Raw genomic sequence first — 15362 nt, forward strand, 5'->3', positions numbered from 1 at the left:
AGAGGTGCTGTGATATTCAGGCTCAATAATTACTCTTAAACTATGATTCCGAGCTGCAGGACTTTCAGGTTAAGTTTGCAGTTCCGTGAGAGGATTCTTAGCTTTCTGGCCACAGCCCAGAGGAATTCCATGATCGCCATGGTTCCCTCCTCAGAAGCATCATCGCAGCATCATTTAAAAACAAACATAAACACCATCAGTCTACACAACTTTTTTTCTTCACTTTTCACTCCACCAGTTGTGGAAGATTCTAACTTCTGCTGAGGACTTGTTGCATCCCAACATGAAGAAAACACTCTCAGAAACCCAGAAAAGTGGAACAACATACTTCCAACAGGAAAAATATCAGGTTTGAGAAATGTCAAAGTCTGCACTCTTTTCTAAAGTTTCCACTGAGAAGATTTTGAAAAGGTTCATAGTCACTCATATTCAAATGACCAAAAACCTCTGAAATAAACACTTCCCACCTTCAGCTTAAAGGCAAAGTATGCTGAAGTCAGGTTTAAACTCATTTCAAAAGAAAAAACAGCATCCAAACATTAGCTCTTCTCAAATTGGACTAAGTGTAGAACAGGGTCTTTTTTTTAAATGAATCAATCTTTTTTATAGTTACACATAGAAATTGGTATGAAGAGTTGAACATTAAATCATGTATATTCATTTATACAGCTGATAAAACTATTCACAGGACAGAAGTCCTCAGCTTCCTGCTGGGACACATAGTCACATGTAAAGGTAAAATGTAATTTGTGGAAAAGCAATCACTGTAATGTTATCTTTTTCAATTTGGGATTAGAAAGGCATTCTTTCTTGTTTGAATTGAATTGAATCCTAACTCAAAGACTGTCCTTTATCCAAATAAGGTACCAACTCCCTGTCAAAAGATTACATTTGACCCCTAACCATGATCATTTCCTAACCCTCGCTAAGAAGTCTGGATTTTTAAAGTCCCAACCCTGCGTTATTGGCTAAACCTAAACAGGAAGTGACAAAGTTCCATCCTAATGTGTTGTGTTTACATGTGAACAAGACCACAAGTAAAATGGACATTTCTTGGATGTGCTTCTGTAAGTGATTATGGTACAGAGAGGCCAGTTATTTCAAAGTAAAAGCTTAAGATCTGTCATATTTAGGAGCACTTTCACATGTGACTGTGTGGGTTTTTCCTTTGATCAGCTATCACAGTCTTGAAAAGCAGGTGTCCTGCTCAACAACGGGGTGAGCCCCACTTCCTCATAAGATGAGTTTTTTTTTTTATCTTTCTTTGCTCAGAGGTGCTGTGATATTCAGGCTCAATAATTACTCTTAAACTATGATTCCGAGCTGCAGGACTTTCAGGTTAAGTTTGCAGTTCCGTGAGAGGATTCTTAGCTTTCTGGCCACAGCCCAGAGGAATTCCATGATCGCCATGGTTCCCTCCTCAGAAGCATCATCGCAGCATCATTTAAAAACAAACATAAACACCATCAGTCTACACAACTTTTTTTCTTCACATTTCACTCCACCAGTTGTGGAAGATTCTAACTTCTGCTGAGGACTTGTTGCATCCCAACATGAAGAAAACACTCTCAGAAACCCAGAAAAGTGGAACAACATACTTCCAACAGGAAAAATATCAGGTTTGAGAAATGTCAAAGTCTGCACTCTTTTCTAAAGTTTCCACTGAGAAGATTTTGAAAAAGTTCATAGTCACTCATATTCAAATGACCAAAAACCTCTGAAATAAACACTTCCCACCTTCAGCTTAAAGGCAAAGTATGCTGAAGTCAGGTTTAAACTCGTTTCAAAAGAAAAAACAGCATCCAAACATTAGCTCTTCTCAAATTGGACTAAGGCCCAATCCCAATTCACCCCTTGGCCCTACCCTTTACCCCTTCCCCTCCGTTTTGCGCGTTCACGTGTAGGGGTAGTGTTGTCCCAATACTCTTCCAAAGCCCTTCCCCTTAGCCCTACCCCTCCGTTGTAGCCCTTGAAACGGAGGGCTTCGGCCAGGCAGACTCCGTTTGAAGGGGTATGATATATTTCCCAGAGTACAACGCGACTAACGGGAGATCGCGAGTCTTTTTAAAAATTCACCACACAAATGTAAGATTTTTAAAGTCCCAACCCTGCGTTATTGGCTAAACCTAAACAGGAAGTGACAAAGTTTCATTCTAATGTGTTGTGTTTACATGTGAACAAGACCACAAGTAAAATGAACACTACTTGTATGAGCGTCTGTAAGTGATTATGGTACAGAAAGGCCAGTTATTTTGTTAAAATTGGCTTTGTTCTTAGACATTATGAATGAAATAGTCTCTTTACTTTTCCACGATGACCTAAAGTTATCCAGGAAAGGGAAGACAAAACAATTGAGAAAGCAGGTGCAGATTCACACACACACATTGTTTTGGCTGATCCAGAGAATATGACGAAGCATGTTGAACCTACTCATGTCCAATCATACTCGGCTGAAGTGTGAGTCCAACCTATGAGGCTATAAATGCAAATGATCCCCGGAAATCGAGGCTCAGTCTGACGGATTTCCTGCGGGAGCTCTGTTCCACTGAGCCCAGCGCTGATATGCTTGACGTGTGACTACCAATAAACACTTTATTTAACTTGAGATTCCTCCGGCTTGTTCTTGAGCTTCCATTGAAAAATCCATCTAACATTTTATAATATAACTTTTACACTTTTAGATGAGTGAAACAGATGAGATTTCCTCAACTGTCTTTCATAAAGATTTGTTTTAACATTGTGTTGTTGTATTTGTTTACAGGGTTTGATCCAATCCTTCTCTCAGCCATGTAAATATTGGTAAATATCTTGAGACTCGGGCCCTTACAATCACTGACCAAGTTGGTAACCTCGGAGTGTTGATAGACTCAGATCTGACTTTCAGCAGCCACATCAAAGCTGTCACCAAGGCAGCTTTTTACCATCTCAGAAACATCAACAGAATTAAAGGTTTCCTCTCCCAAAAACACCAGGAGAAACTCATCCATGCATTCATCTCCAGTAGACTCCATTACTGTAACGCTCTTCTAACTGGACTTCCCAAAAAGAGCATTAAACATCTGCAGCTCATCCAGAACGCTGCTGCTGGAGTTTTAACCCGGACAAAGAGATCTGAACACATCACACCAGTTTTAAAATCTTTACTCTGGCTTCCAGTCAGTCACAGAATAGATTTTAAAAGCCTGCTGATGGTTTACAAATCCCAGAACGGTTTAGGCCCAAAATACATCTGTGATATGTTCAGAGAATATAAACCTAGCAGAGCTCTTAGATCCAAGGACTCAGGTCAGCTGGTCCAGTCCAGAGTCCAGACTAAACATGGAGAAGCAGCATTTAGCTGTTATGCTGCAAACAAGTGGAACAAACTGCCAGTGGAGATTAAACTTTCACCAAATGTAGACATTTTTAAATCCAGGTTAAAGACATTTCTGTTCTCATGTGTCTATGCATGAAATCTGCACGATATCTTTGAACTTATCTGGACTGTTACTTGTTTTTAAATTCATTTAAATGATTTTATTTGTTTCTCTTTATATTCATTTATGTATTTTTTTAATGCTTCTTCCCTGCTGCAATGTTTTTATTTTATGTAAAGCACTTTGAATTGTTTTGTACATGAAATGTGCTATACAAATAAATTTGATTTGATTTGATCATTTCACTTTAACATGTAATTCATTTCTCACTCTGAAACCCAGCAACACAATTTAGAATCCTGTCTCCAACTCAGATTATTTGACTCTATTAACTAAAATGTACAATTATAGGAAGGGATTTTGATAAATACCACATCTACCTGAGAGAGGAGAAACTGCTCATTTCTAACACCTAACTGTTGAGATAAAGAACGCACACTTTAAATTACACATCAGGTTGTTTTACATTTATTTACTTTCTTTTTTAAATGTTTTTTATTATTATTATTTTTATAACAAATATCCAGAAATGAATATGGCTGGTTTAAGGAGTTTAAACAACATCCTCCTCAGTACTATGCATGTTTCCAGATAAATTCATTAGACTGAGCCAGCCCTCTGGCAAAAAAACCTGAAATATTTCCACATGATGCAGCTGAAAGAGCTGTGATGTCATGTCATTGTTAAGGAAACCTGAAGAAAAACCTGTTAAATTACAGACTCTTGGATAATACAATTTAATTTGATGCACTTTAGTAGAAAAAAAGCTTCTTCTGAGTTTTAAAGGCATTCTACCAACAGGATGATATCTACTGTAAACTGCCTGCCATGTTTGTTCTGTCATATCTGTGGAATGAGGCTATTAGTCAAAGAAGAAAGACTAAATCAAATGTTATAGCTGATCATTTAGAATTCAGATTAGTAAAATATTCCTTATGTGTCTGACAGACTGCAGAAAGCTTTGTAGGGTCTGCTTTTAAGAGTGTTGCATCAGAAGATGCTCGTTCTCTGAGGCAAAGTTATTGTTTGGTGTTTCATTTAACAGAAGAGAGGGTAAGTGTAAAAACTGTTAATTTTTATTGATTCCAGCACCAAAGCAGCATGTAAAATGTAAATGCAAACCATTTATTTTAAATACATAATTTACAAATAATGTCTTTAAAGAACAACACTGTCCCACTGGTTGTCTTTCAGTCCCAATTGTCTGCGTCTTGTCTGGACTGTGTTATTTCTGCAGGTGTAGGTGAGCAGATCTTCTCTGTGTCTGTGAGGAGCTTCACACACGGAGACGGCTTCATCTGTACGGCTCGGTGTGGGATGCTTTTCATCGTTTCAGCTGGGGCCGATCAACAGTCCGGTGTCTGGGAGCAGATTTGGTGCTGGAGTGTGTTCAGGGGACGGCTGTGCTGCTGGAGCTTCCTGGGAATGGTCCATGTCCACTGTGAGGTGCTACAAGGAAGACAGAAAGAAAGTCCTGATTTAAGCTTAAGCATAACTTTGTGACAATTTTGTCATCTTTTCTTTTTAAAATAGCAGCTTGTTTCCTTACTTTTCTCTATAATATCAGCTAATATCATCTAAATGCAGTATATAATGTGCCGTTTAACTAATCACGCTCTGTGACACTAAAAAGGACCTACCCCAAGTCCTCCTTTATTTCTTTTTTTTTTAACATCAGCTTCTCTCATCCGGCTGGGAGCTCCTCGTCGTCACGGAAACCCTGGGTGCATAGCGGCAATGTCGGGTCCACAGTCTTTCTCCTTCGGACCTGCGCTCGAGTCTCATCTCATCCCTGATCACCTCGGTAAAACACAGCAGGAAAAGGAAGGAAAAACTGCACAAGTACTCAACATGTGTGAGCTAGCACACGTTCATTTCTGTAGATTTCATTCATTAGTTAGACGGAATCATGCACTCACCTGTTTTGCACAATACATTACCTGCGGTAGCTCAGGTGTTCCACTTTGTCCTCCGTTGGTGTCAGAGTTGTTGTTTCTTTGTCATCCGCTGGTCCTTCCATCAGCAGGAAGCAAACAGAGGCTTTTTTGAGTAACTACCCCAACACTGGTTATCATTTAAGATACTTGTATTAAGTCGCCAAGACGTGTTTTTCTTTTTATTGTCTATGTGTAGGGTCAGATAAACAGGTGAATGATACCCAGGCTCCGCCCTCGCAGTGACGCAACACCTTTGGCTCTGCTACACTTACTCAGGCAAACTGCTCATTCAGGTGGATTTGAGTTCCCGAAAAAATGGGAACTCCACCCACTTTGTCGGGAAGCAATCAACTTTGAGCAGCGCCAACGGCCCAGGGTAGAGGCGTGTTCAAGGTAGTGACGTGGTTGAACTGCCACTCAACCCATGGATTGTACACGGAAGCGCTTCATTCAATATCAACATGGAGCAGCGTCAAGCTTTTGACACTGCTGTAGATGCTGTAATGAAAGTGTTCGACGGGAGATTCTCGTTAAAAATCGAGCAAAGAACAGCCCTTGAATCATTTCTTGACAGGAAAGACGTTTTCGCCTTGCTCCCTACTGGCTTTGGTAAGAGTTTAATCTACCAGTTAGCCCCGCTGGTAGCTAAATCATACGTCAGAGGAAAGAGTGGTGTGATTGGCTTAAGCTTAGGCACAGCCTTTTCTGGCCACAACCAGTAGCAACCCGAGGGAGGCGGGTTGACTAGGCCATTTCGAATCGTATTCGTTATGGTCTTGGTCAGACCAGAATCTCGAAGAGATTTGAAAGTCTATGTTAATCAGGCTAGGTGAATGACATCTCGAATCCCTATACTGCACTCTTTAAGTCTGTGTCTGTCAGAGTTATATGTAAAGAAATAGTCAATTCTTGAGTGCACTCTATGACTTGCTGAATAAAATGTATACCGTCTTTCTGTTGGGTGGAGCTCCCTCCATACATCAATCATCCCGAGCTCTGTCAACATGTGTCAGCAGGACACAGTTACTCTGGTGTGGGAGCAGATCTCTTTAATGTGTTAGAGGAGTCTAGCTTACATTGTAGCTGCATATTCCAGTCTCCTCCACATATTAAAACCCCAGTGGCTTCGGAAGCAATCAAACCAAAAATTTCTCTAATAAAGGAATTATCCTTGCCAGGTGGTACATACACATTAACTAGTGTGACCTCTTTCTGTTTAAGGAACCCCTAGATCAGCCCTGGCGCCACGGGGGGGCACTCGCGGGCTTTGCCCCCCCATCCACCCCGGTGTGCCCCCCCTGGGTTCACTTTGACGTTTGACCGGAGATTGCTTCAAACACTGAGGGGACACGATCTAAAAGTCTTAAATAAAAAATACGTTTTTTAAGGTCTTAAAATGTTTTAAATTTCTCTGATTTTCGAAGAGTGGCATTAAATTTCATATGGGCGGAATGAAAGAAAGATATGTCTGGAGAGAGCTTTTGTGTGTGCGCCAGTACTTCCGGTGGAAACTTCCGGTGATTTGACAGCTAAGCTAACGCGTCAGGTTAAGGCCAGTGGCCATAAACAAAGGCTATAGCCGAGAAGAAAGATAATAAAACAACGCAGCTAAAAAGACTAGCTTTCTTCAGTAGCCTAATGCTTACCGATTTAGCAAGCCTAGCAGCCTCGTTGCTAATGCTAGCCGCCGTAACGTTACCAACCATACCCGACGTCCCGGGGAAAATTGCCAGGGCCGATTTTTTTTTTTTTTCCCAGTCCGACCCTGAACTACATGTTCAAATGCGTTCTGATGTCGGCTCAGCGCCAGTCTAAATTCACTGTGGCCGTGCGTGGGCGTTGTTGTTGTTGTTGCGCTCCTGTTTGCTCGTTGTGTGTATTAGTATTAATGGCGACTAGAAAGGGGCAAACGTGATCTGGGCATTGCGTTCAATTTATGCACCGATGATTATACAGAGTGGATTAAACTGTCAGGCTATTCGAGATGTCTCCGAATGCCTACTTTAAAGAAAGCGTGATGTGTTTGCCAGGGCTGCCTAAACGAGTTGCCAACCGTCCCTTGAAATAATGGAATCGTTCCGTATTTAGTAACAAAAGGACAGTTCCTTATTGTGCTGAAACGGGGCCCACAATTCGGTTAAAATGCAGAAAATTGCATCTAAGAAATACCAAATTTTCGGGGGGAGGACCCCCAGACCCCCCGCTAGGGGGCCCCCCCTACTCATTTAAATGCCCGTCCAATAGCTTGTCTCTGCCGCCGGGTCTGCCCTAGATTTCAGAAACCACTTGGAAATTCACTCTATTACGAATCATTATTGCTACCCCTCTTTTTCTCCCTTTCTTATAACATGAGTAGAATGTATTTCTAAAACCATATTTTTTTTAACTTTTCATTCTGTCGAGAAGGGTCTCCTGCCAGAATATTACATGCAGTTTCTCTCTCTTCATCTTTGCAATAACCTTGCCTCACTTGATTGGATTGTGTAAGCCCTTTACATTGAGGGTAACTACCCTATATTCCTGACATTGCATTTATATCCACAGATAACACAGGTAGGGGGATGACATTGCAAGATGAAACAAGCCAGTAAATGAAAAAACTACCCTGTGTAAAACTCTTGTTTCACAGGGTACTGAAAAAGATTTCAGGAAGCTGACGCAACGGAACGAGAATGCTACGTAGGTAAATTGCTTGGCGAGAGGCTGTAGTATGCCCTCCACTTTAATACTACTGCCGTGACATGCCCCAACAATTTCAGCAGGCATAAAAAGCTATTTGGGAGTTTTAAATGCTTTCGTCCAATTCCTTCAAATCAGATTTCCCTTTTCCATCACTGATCCGATCCATTATATTGCTCACCTAAGATCATTCTTTAAAAGGGTGTCTGTACATACCTCGTCCGTTTGACTACACATAGCCCGCTGCTAAATGGACAACGAGGCACAAGAGGCAACATCCATAGTTCACAAAAATCAAAGGCTCCCTGGTGGTCTGCTGGCTAGGATTTGGTGTTTTCACTGTCGTGGTGTAGGTCAGGAATGTTTTATTTATTTAGTCATCTATCAACTGTTTTTCTTGCAGGGCTATGACACACTCACTCTTACTCAGGAATCTTTCTATTTCTCCCTGAAATAAGAGAGAAGTCTAAAGCGTGAAACTTCTGCTTGCTTGGATTCATTCTCCAGATGCGCAGAATTGCTTTCATCTAAGGCTAAAATGTTCACAACTTCAGTACAATGCACTATGCCAATTAATTTGCCAGTTAGGAAGAGTTTACCACAGTGTTGCAACCTGTACCGTGTGCACTGCTTTCGGGTCCCTGATGGTCTAGTGCAGACCTGGGCATTGTACGGCCCCCGGGCCGCATACGGCCCTTTGGTTGACTCTGACCGGCCCGTGTAAGGTTAATTGGAAATTACAAAATAAACATATTTTCTTATTTTACCTGATGCATGGACTGAAGCTGCATTTTATTTTTATTTTGAAGTTGTTTTTTATTCACGTACATGATGATGTAAAACGTATATCGAGACATGCACATGATTGGATCGTTGTCACTAGCAAGTCACAAGACGACTTTAGCCCTCAGAAATGTCTGCTCATGCTAAAAAAAGAAAGGTAGATTCCGAATGCAGGGTTTTCAACAAAAATTGGACTGCTAAGTATTTATTTACTGAAGTCAGAGGTAAAGCCGTGCGTTTAGTTTGCGGGGAGCAGATCGCCGTGTTTAAGGACTACAATTTGAGTCAGCATTAGGAGACGAAACACGCGGAGAAATTCAAGAACGTGACTGATGCTGAAAGGGCGCGGACATCGGAAGCTTTGCTAGCTAAACTGCAAAAGCAGCAAGGCTTTTTTGCCAAGCTTCACACATCCAGGGATGCAGCAACCAAGACCAGCTTTGTGATATCCCACAAAATCGCTAAAAACAGTAAGCCATTCTCGGAGGAGGAGTTTATCAAAGAGTGCTTGGAGGACTCTGCAGCACTAATATGCCCTGAACAAAAAGAAGCATTTGAGAAAGTCCCGCTCTCCAGGCGAACCATGACGAGGAGGGTCGAGGACATATCGGGGAATCTGGAGCTTCAGCGGCAACGTGAAGTGGCAAGTTTTGACTTTTTCTCCTTGGCTTTGGACGAAAGCTGTGATGTCCGTGACACAGCCCAGTTACTCGTATTTGTCCGCGGGATAACGCCGGACTTCAAGATTACGGAGGAGCTGGCAGCAATGCGGTCGATGAAAGGGACGACTCTAGGGAGCGATCTCTTCACGGAGGTAAATGCGTGCATGGACACACTGGGACTGAAATGGGACAGACTGGCAGGTGTCACAACGGACGGTTGTCCAAATCTTACAGGGAAAAATATGGGACTTTTAAAACGTATGCAAGATAAAGTGACTGAAATCGACACAGATCAGAAATAGGTATTTTTGCATTGTATTATACACCAACATGTGTTGTGCAAGTCACTGCTAAAAATGAACCATGTTATTGATGTTGTTACTAAAATAGTAAACTTCATCAGGGCACTGGCATTGAATCACAGACAGTTTGTCGCACTTTTGGAGGACCATGAGTCTGAGCATAGTGACATCGGCTACCACACAGCTGTCAGATGGCTCAGCCTGGGCAAAGTGCTAAAAAGAGTTTGGGACCTGAAAACAGAGATTCAAGAGTTTTGTCAGTTGAAAGGCAAAGACATCCCAGAGCTCTCAGATGAGGACTGTATGACAGATTTTGCATTTGCTGTTGATGTGACTGCACTGATGAATGAACTGAACACCAAACTGCAAGGCAGGGGCCTTTTTGTTCATGAAATGCACACCCTGGTGAAGGCTTTCATGAGAAAGATGCTGTTTCTTTCAAGCCAAGTGGAGAGCAACAATCTCACTCACATGCAAACCCTGAAAGAAGTCACACCATCAGCTGATCACCTCCACAGGTACTCATCCATGTTAGGAGCATTGCATTGTGAGTTTTTAAGGAGATTTGAAGATCTCAGAACAATCGAGGATGAAATGCACATGATTTCCTCTCCCTTTACCTGCAGTGTGGATAATGCACCCAATGATGTTCAGCTGGAACTCATTGACCTGCAGTCTGATGCAGTACTGGCAGAGCACTTTAAATCAGGATGTCTGCTGGATTTCTACTCTTCTCTCAAGGAGGAGAACTTTCCAAACATGAAGAGACATGCTCAGAAGATGTTGGTTCTCTTTGGCTCTACCTACATATGTGAACAAACATTTTCAATGATGAAGTTTACGAAGTCCAGGTATAGATCATCTCTCACTGACGACCATCTGTCAGCTGTGTTTCGCATCTCCACCTCAGACATTCAACCTGACTTCGATGCACTCGTTAAAGGCCTACAGAAAGGTGATTTTTTTTGCACAAAACTGAAATAGCAGATCGATGGAATTTTTTTATGGTTTTAAAATAATTTTAGGACCCTGGATAGTCCTGATTAGGCCCAATAAACTATCACCACATTTGACTCGAATAGCCGGCCATTTGGCAAACCGGAAGTAGCAGACGACAGGTACGTGACGTCACGAGTGCCAGCTGCTGGAACAACCCCCAACAATCAACATGTCTGATACTAGTAGTTCTAGTAGTGAAGCCAGGAGTTTGCCAGACCTGGACAGCTTCTTCACGGCAAATTTCGATCCGAATATTGTTGATGACAATGAAGAGCCTGAAGAAGAAACGACTGTGTCAGTCATACAGAAATTCCTCGTTAGGATAATGGACAGTATCTCCGCCTGTCACGCGGAAAATCGGGGTTCGATTCCCCCGACGGGGAGAGCTAGGTCTTTTATCAGCTGCCTGCCACCAAGTGATGATTGTTTTGATACTCTCACCCATCTTCGGCCTAAATGTCAATAGCCCCCTTCAAATAGCCTAACATGAGGCCAGGTTGCTTCGGTCAAAAGCCCTTTCCCGTTTACTATGGTGTTAAGTGCAAACCAAGACCTTATAATCAACAATGTCCCTTTTGCTAATGATTCTGTTCCTCCCAAAGCACTGTAGAAGGTTGTGACAACACAGCTTGTTGAGCTGTGGTCAGAAGATTCTCATGCAACAAGTGTCTTGGCTGTTGTTTAACAGGGCTCCTGAGGCAAACAAAAAGTAGGCATAGCATTTGGAAGCAAGAACTGTTCGGAAGTAAAGCGGCCACAATAATCTTTAAACAAGATGATGCAGTGGCAGAATAGCAATACGACATGGTATTGCTAAGCAAGGAGTAAACTTGGGTTGCCTTGCCAGTGAAAATAGTTCTCTAGGAGAAGTCTGCAATGTCAGAAGTGGGATTTGAACCTACGCCTCGAGGGGAGACTGCGACCTTAACGCAGCGCCTTAGACCTCTCGGCCATCCTGACTACTAAAAGGAATATTTGACGACACTGTCGGCAGGCCCAGGCATCATTCCAGCGAATATGTGGGTCTGCAGGGTGTTCGTTTTGAAGGGGAATATTGACGAGGCATGCAGCTTCATGGAAGACTCTCCTTCTGAGTGATGGGACTGTGATAGCAATTTTCCTGCACCTTGAAACGGGACACCAAAATCTTATTTCACTCCTTGGCGATAGTTGTCTTTTCGTCTGACGACTGTGTCAGTCACACAGAAATTCCTTGTTAGTATAATGGACAGTATCTCCACCTGTCATGTGTAAGATCGGGGTTCCATTCCCCGACGGGGAGAGCTTAGTCTTTTATCAGCTGCCTGCCACCAAGTGTTGATTGCTTTGATACTCTCACCTATCTTCGGCCTAAATGTCAATAGCCGCCTTCAAATAGCCTAACATGATGCCAGGTTTCTTCGGTCAAAAGCCCTTTCCCGTTTACTATGGTGTTAAGTGCAAACCAAGACCTTATAATCAACAATGTGCCTTTTGCTAATGATTCTGTCCTACCCAAAGCACTGTAGAAGGTTGTGACAACACAGCTTGTTGAGCTGTGGTCAGAAGATTCTCATGCAACAAGTGTCTTGGCTGTGGTTTAACAGGGCTCCTGAGGCAAACAAAAAGTAGGCATAGCATTTGGAAGCAAGAACTCTTCGGAGGTAAAGCGGCCACAATAATCTTTAAACTAGATGATGCAGTGGCAGAATAGCAATACGACATGGTATTGCTAGGCAAGGAGTAAACTTGAGTTGCCTTGCCAGAGAAAATGGTTCTCTGGGAATAGTCTGCAATGTCAGAAGTGGGATTTGAACCCACGCCTCCAGGGGAGACTGCGATCTGAACGCAGCCCTTAGACCGCTCGGCCATCCTGACTGCTTAAAGGAATATTTGACGACACTGTTGGCGGGCCCAGGCATCATTCCAGCGAATATGTGGGTCTGCGTTGTGTTCGTGTTGAAGGGGAATATTGACGAGGCATGCAGCTTCATGGAAGACTCTCCTTCTGAGTGATGGGACTGTGATAGCAATTTTCCTGCAACTTGAAACGGGACACCAAAATCTTATTTCACTCCTTGGCGATAGTTGTCTTTTCATCTGACGACTGTGTCAGTCACACGGAAATTCCTCGTTAGTATAATGGACAGCATCTCCGCCTGTCACGCAGAAGATCGGGGTTCGATTCCCCGACGGGGAGAGCTAGGTCTTTTATCAGCTGCCTGCCACCAAGTGATGATTGTTTTGATACTCTCACCCATCTTCGGCCTAAATGTCAATAGCCCCCTTCAAATAGCCTAACATGAGGCCAGGTTGCTTCGGTCAAAAGCCCTTTCCCGTTTACTATGGTGTTAAGTGCAAACAAAGACCTTATAATCAACAATGTACCTTTTGCTAATGATTCTGTCCTGCCCAAAGCACTGTAGAAGGTTGTGACAACACAGCTTGTTGAGCTGTGGTCAGAAGATTCTCATGCAACAAGTGTCTTGGCTGTTGTTTAACAGGGCTCCTGAGGCAAACAAAAAGTAGGCATAGCATTTGGAAGCAAGAACTCTTCGGAGGTAAAGCGGCCACAATAATCTTTAAACTAGATGATGCAGTGGCAGAATAGCAATACGACATGGTATTGCTAAGCAAGGAGTAAACTTGGGTTGCCTTGCCAGTGAAAATAGTTCTCTAGGAGAAGTCTGCAATGTCAGAAGTGGGATTTGAACCCACGCCTCCAGGGGAGACTTCGACCTGAACACAGCGCCTTAGACCGCTCGGCCATCCTGACTACTAAAAGGAATATTTGACGACACTGTCGACGGGCCCAGAAATCATTCCAGTGGGGTGCCATGACCTAAACGTGTGGAAAGTTATAAATCATATCTGTCCATTTAGCCTTCTTACACTTGCTCTGACTTAAACTGCTACTGTGTCAATGCTAAATGATGAAAAGGAGTTCTAACTCAAAGGTCACAACAATAAGGATCAAAGGAAATATGTGTCCCTGTATAGGTCCCTCACTGTGTCAGGAGAAACTGAGTCCTTTCAGGCACTAGAACTCAACGAAGAAAAGACTTGAGCCTGAAAAGTTGTCCACAAGACAAAATGTATAAAATATGAAGTATACTATTAATTTAAGATGGCTCTGTCAGAAGTCAGCCATGGTGCCTGAGAACTTTAAGCAATGGACCTGTATTTAATTTGGCCAAAGGTCATTTCTATCCGTGCCCTCTTTTTAGCATGTGCATGTGCATGCCCTTGTTCCTGGATCAGGCTATGGTGTGAGGACGTACGGCCAGCATGCCAAAGCAGGCCACCTTGTGCAAACCTCTGTGCCAGGATGCTCGGAAGATCCTAGAATCATGAACTGATCCCGGCCATTTAGCCTCAATGTTGGAAATGAAATGACCTCCATCACAGATCATCTGTATGCTCGGAGGATAGGAGTCAATGATGAGGTTTCACAGGGCATAAATGTAACATTGCTCACCATTACTCAAAGGGGTTGATGTGGTGTTTTTCAAAATGAGAAATCCAGTTCAGAGTCTATGGACAATTATCCCCAAGTGTACCTGTACATTTAGCATATGGAAAAATGTTCGGTGTACATAGTCAGCCTCCACGGGTCCAGCAGGGGCCTGGACAATGTGACAATGTTTAAATCCAGACTGAAAACAGTTCTATTTAGATGTGCATATGACACCTGAAAGTATTTTATCTGCACTCTTCACTTTTAAATTAATTAATTAATGATTTTTTTGTTTTTTGGAATGATTTTATTGCCGCCTTGTGATTTTATGTAGCTGTAAAGCACTTTGAATTGCCTTGTGTATGAATTGTGCTCTACAAATTGCCTTGCCTTGGATGCGTACATGGGTACAGTGTAGTGCACCGATAACATTGGGGATGCCTGAGGGAGATGATGAACTTAATGCAAATACTTAATTCAGTAGGTTGTTTTACATTATCGGCTACTGTAAATGTGGAGCAGCAGCCTGAAAGGACAGAGGTCCGCCCCCCGACATTCGCAATACTGACACTCTCCCTCTGTTCAAGTCTTAACTCAAAACCCAACCGTTTAACTTTGCTTACCTCCATTTATTGCTCCGTTCTGTGTATTTTTAATATGGTAAGATTTTTTAATTCCTGCGTTTTATCTAATATCTTATTTGTACAGTCCTTGACTGTTTTGAAAGGAGCTTTCAATAATTTGTATCATTAACATTATTACCTGTCCCCCATTTTTCTGAGTCTGGTCCTACGTGGGTGTAGATCGGATGTTTGTTAGGTATTGATTAGTTTTAATGAATACCATGTTCTCTCTCATTTAATTTCATGTTCAATACGTGTGTATAGTTGCGTTTCTTTAGTTGCACTGGCACCGACTGATTGATTTTTCAAGACAGTGAAAGTGGTGATATGATAACCACAGTTTTTGTTTCGTTTTTTAGACAAGACATGAGTTGCGGGAGCGCGGAATTCTAGGTGAACATTTCTTTCGGGAGTCTGTTCCAGCCGGTCGGACATTTTTTGAGTTGCAGCTAAGCTAAGCTTCAACTTTAGCCTGCCCGGGACCAGGCTAGTTCAGCAGCATAAATTACCATGGTTACTCAGCGG

At 42.5% G+C, this 15362-nt stretch overlaps 1 pseudogene; it reads left to right on the forward strand.

Annotated features, from left to right (window-relative positions):
* Window positions 1–9398: 9398 nt before the first annotated feature.
* On the forward strand, window positions 9399–10702 carry LOC142380543 (general transcription factor II-I repeat domain-containing protein 2B-like; annotated as a pseudogene).
* The last annotated feature ends 4660 nt before the right edge of the window (window positions 10703–15362 follow it).

The sequence above is a fragment of the Odontesthes bonariensis genome, chromosome 5 (assembly GCF_027942865.1).
Source record: "Odontesthes bonariensis isolate fOdoBon6 chromosome 5, fOdoBon6.hap1, whole genome shotgun sequence".
In the NCBI taxonomy this organism is placed as follows: Eukaryota; Metazoa; Chordata; class Actinopteri; order Atheriniformes; family Atherinopsidae; genus Odontesthes; species Odontesthes bonariensis.